Raw genomic sequence first — 4,533 nt, 5'->3', positions numbered from 1 at the left:
ACAAACTACTGTTTGGACCGTAATGATGTGAGAGCTCAACCACTGGGGGCATTGCGTGGACCTCCTATACAGTGCATCCTTGTAGCCCTCGCGCTCTCAGGGTTAGGTCCCAGGGGACAAGCCAGGCAACCACTGTTTCTGTTTGACCATCACCTGTGGTTGAATACTCCACTTATAATGCCTGATTTTATGAAACAGCTGCTGTAATGGAATATGTCTGACATCAGAAATGTCATATTAATGGCTTAGTTAAAAAAAAAATCCCTAATGCTGCTATGGTAAGAAGGGGTGTTCTCAACGATAGATGGAGAGTTTATCGAAAAGAATGAAATCTACTCAATGTCAAGTAGATCAAAGCGCATTGAAAAAACCCTTTTTTTAAAGATTTTGTTTATTTATTCATGAGAGAGAAAGAGAGAGAGAGAGAGAGAGAGGCAGAGACACAGAGAAGCAGGCTCCATGCAGGAAGCCTGATGCGGGACTCGATCCCGGGTCTCTAGGATCACGCCCTGGGCCAAAGGCAGGTGCTCAACAACTGAGCGACCCACGGATCCCCTGGAAAAAATTTTAAGACAGAGAGACAGCTGAGGATTTATTTCCAAGTAAAGAACCAGGCATGCAACCAGCAGAGACACACAAGTATTTCAGGCCCAACACTGCAAGGGTGTGTATTTGTTCTTATGTAAACTTAGTATCAAATGTAGGGTCTTATCATCCACGTGAAAGGATTGACTGAGATTTTTCTAATCATAACCCTGTGTCCTAAGGGAGAGAACGTCAGAAGCGATGAAACAAGAAACATCTCACCAAAAAGTGAGATGTTAGTCACAATTATTCAAGTTCCCCTAGGACAACAGTCACTTCAATCCTGTGTGTATTGGTGTGAACAAGCTAGGTTGTGCTGCAGTAACAAATACTTCCCTAAATATCACTGGTTTAACACTTACCGATTTCTCAACCCCACGAAATCTCTGCCTGTGCAGAGATCCTTCTGGGCAGCTCAATGTACTTGCACCTAATAGCTATGAAATCTGGGGCATGTAATTTCAGGGTCACCATGGCCCCAGAAGAGAAAGCATGAGGTTGCACATCAGCTTTTTTTTTTAAAATTTTCTTTCTATTTTTTAAAGTAATCTCTACACCCAACATGGGGCTTGAACTCACCACCCAGAGATCTAGAGTCACATGTTCTACCAACTGAGCCTGTCTGGTGCCCCAGCACCTCAGCTTTTAAATACATTAGCCCGTTGGCTACGGATTTACAAGAGGGCTGAGAGATGTGAAAACATGGGATATTTGGTGAGACATGAGCATCTGTCCCACCATGCAGCCCTACCTGCTAGGAGACGTTGCAGGTTAATCCCAAGGGTTCTCCTTAGGGGATTTTCTCCAGCCACCTTTCAATTTGTTAGACTGTTAATGACACACACATGCTAGAAATTAATTATACCCACAAGGGATTACTCAGGAGCCTTTCTGCCTTCCCCAAATGCTTGTGTCCTATCTCATTTTTGAAGATCCTTCTTAGCAGATATGAGTGTTTCTCCACCTGCAGAAGGATTGGGCTGCTAGGCGCTGGCTGGGTGGCAGCTCCCATGGTGCCTACACATCTCCCAGCCCAGGGCAGTCCTGGTTGGCCATTGATGAGACCTGAGTGCACAACATCGTCAAAGGTTTTTGTCTCTTCCCATACAGAAATCACTTTGTCGGTTGGTGTCACCTGCCAGCCGCCGGCTCCTGCGCCTGCTCTTTGGCTCCCTGCCCGCTCCAACCAACCATGCTCTCCGCCCTCGCCCGCCCTGCCGGCGCCGCTCTCCGCCGCAGCTTCAGCACCTCGACCCAGAACAATGCTAAAGTAGCTGTGCTTGGGGCTTCCGGAGGAATTGGGCAGCCCCTTGCGCTGCTTCTCAAGAACAGCCCCTTAGTGAGCCGCCTGACCCTCTACGATATTGCTCATACACCCGGAGTGGCCGCAGATCTGAGCCACATCGAGACCAGAGCAACCGTGAAAGGCTACCTCGGACCTGAGCAGCTGCCGGATTGCCTCAAAGGCTGCGATGTGGTGGTCATTCCAGCGGAGTCCCAAGAAAACCAGGCATGACACGGGATGACCTGTTCAACACCAATGCCTCAATTGTGGCCACCCTGACTGCTGCCTGCGCCCAGCATTGCCCTGAGGCCATGATCTGCATCATTTCAAATCTGGTCAACTCCACCATCCCAATTGCAACGGAGATTTTCAAGAAACACGGAGCTTACGACCCCAATAAAATCTTCGGGGTGACGACCCTGGACATTGTCAGGGCCAACACTTTCATTGCAGAACTAAAGGGTTTGGATCCCGCGCGAGTCAATGTTCCTGTCATTGGCGGTCATGCTGGGAAGACCATCATCCCCCTGATCTCTCAGTGCACTCCCAAGGTGGACCTTCCCCAGGACCAGCTGACAGCCGTCACTGGGCGGATTCAGGAGGCCGGCACGGAGGTGGTGAAGGCCAAAGCTGGAGCAAGCTCTGCCACCCTGTCCATGGCATACGCTGGAGCTCGGTTTGTCTTCTCCCTTGTGGATGCAATGAATGGGAAGGAAGGAGTTGTCGAATGTTCCTTTGTTAAATCCCAGGAAGCAGACTGTGCCTATTTCTCCACACCATTACTGCTGGGGAAAAAGGGCATCGAGAAGAATCTAGGCATTGGCAAGATCTCCCCTTTTGAAGAGAAGATGATAGCAGAAGCCATCCCCGAGCTGAAGGCCTCCATCAAAAAGGGAGAGGAGTTTGTGAAGAACATGAAATGAAAGGGCAGTCAGCTAGCAATCCGTTTCCCTAACTTAGGAAGGCATCATGTCCCTGCAAAGCCATCTCCTGCCCTCATGTTTCCGTTGCGTTAACCACCAGTGTCATGTTAACGTCACCGCCCCTTCCAATCGCAAGTCTGTCAATGTATGCATCAATAAAAGCAGGCTTCCGTTTCCTTTAAAAAAAAAAAAGAAAGAAAGAAATCACTTTATCACCTTACTTCCTACTTCGGGACATGGTTTTGCTGGCATTAATTGGATGATTCTCTCTAGGAATGAATACCTGCACCGTGCAAGTCTACCTTCCTAGTTAACAGCCTCAGTCAAGTAAGTTTGCTAGGGCCACTGCCATTCCTGGAAAAATGGGGGTGGCAATATTCTGGGCTTCAGATCTTATTCATTTTTGTTTAAACTTTGCTTTAAAAAAAATCCCTTCTTTTTTTTTATTTTTACCGTGGAGAAATCTCCATATAATATTTTCCAACAGAGTTTGCCAAGAACATATCTTCAGTGGGAAGCACTACATGTGTTACCATTTAACACTGATATATCACTTCAACATGCATGCAATAGCAATGTGCCTTACCCAGCTGCGTGAACTCATGCAGGTGGCACCGGATGGGTGCCTTGGGTTCCCTTCCAGCTCTCAAGTACTTTCATCATGCTGTGACCTTGACTGAGTCACTCAACATTGCTCTGGCTGGGTTTCCACAGAGAGGCGAGAGATGAACAGACATGGCATGTGTAAATACATGTTCTTTGAGGAAAGGGAGGGTGTTATGTGAATTTAATAGTGCAGCATGAGGACTTGCCTGTGCATACACAATATATATCACTCGTGGGAGATGTCAACTCCATCCTCGTGGTTTATAAAGAAGATGGGACAAGCAGATTTACTCTATTCTGCGTAACAAGAGTGGTCTTCAAACATACCATCAACCCCCAGAGTCCCATATTCCATTTCCCAGTTACTGTTCCTTTACCAAAAGGTGATGGGTTTTTTTCAAGTCTGCTTAAACCCACTGCCTTTCCAATCTAGCTGGAAAATCTTTTTCTCATTTTAACAGCTGATTTAATTTTTTTTATTTACTTTGGGATTCTTCAGACTATGACTTTCCTTATCTCTGCTGGTCTTCACTTACAATCTCTGGGCTCGTTACATTAGAAATGCACAGTTGAGCAACACTTTCCAGGAAAGAAGAGTTTGGGGACCTGCTTCCTGGAAATATTAACAGACCCTTGGTGAGAAACGACTCTTCCATTAAAATTGATTAGTAAAATCAAGACCAGAAGATGCTTTGGGCAATGTTTTTCAATGTGCTTGCTAATATTTCATTTCAAAGGATATTGATTAAATTTGTATTGTTTTTGTAGCCCAATGAGGCAGAGTTAATAGTGTATTTTTAAGAATTACATTTCTTTGTTAGATTAAGCCTGACATTTCTTTGTGCTCTAATGCCTCATCACATAACAGTTCTTGAAAAATCTGGGGTAACACTGACATCAAAATATTTGATTGACTCATACTTAATCAAAGAATGTGTGCTCTGAGTAAAGAAAACAAAATTCAATCTACACTGTGTCCTTACATGACAAAACTGACCAAATAAAATGTGAAAGTTGACTTGGAACCACATCATGGAAAATACTGAGGACCGTGATGAGGAGTTTGGAATGTGTTAAGTAGAAGATGAAGATCCTCTAGAAGGTTTGCAGCCATATATCATCTCATTGTTGTAA

General features: G+C 45.4%; 1 pseudogene; it reads left to right on the top strand.

Annotated features, from left to right (window-relative positions):
- Positions 1-1,752: 1,752 nt before the first annotated feature.
- On the top strand, positions 1,753-2,950 carry LOC121475620 (annotated as a pseudogene).
- Positions 2,951-4,533: the final 1,583 nt, after the last annotated feature.

The sequence above is a fragment of the Vulpes lagopus genome, chromosome 14, assembly GCF_018345385.1.
Source record: "Vulpes lagopus strain Blue_001 chromosome 14, ASM1834538v1, whole genome shotgun sequence".
NCBI classification, from domain to species: domain Eukaryota; kingdom Metazoa; phylum Chordata; class Mammalia; order Carnivora; family Canidae; genus Vulpes; species Vulpes lagopus.
This window is presented reverse-complemented; position numbering and strand designations above follow the sequence as displayed.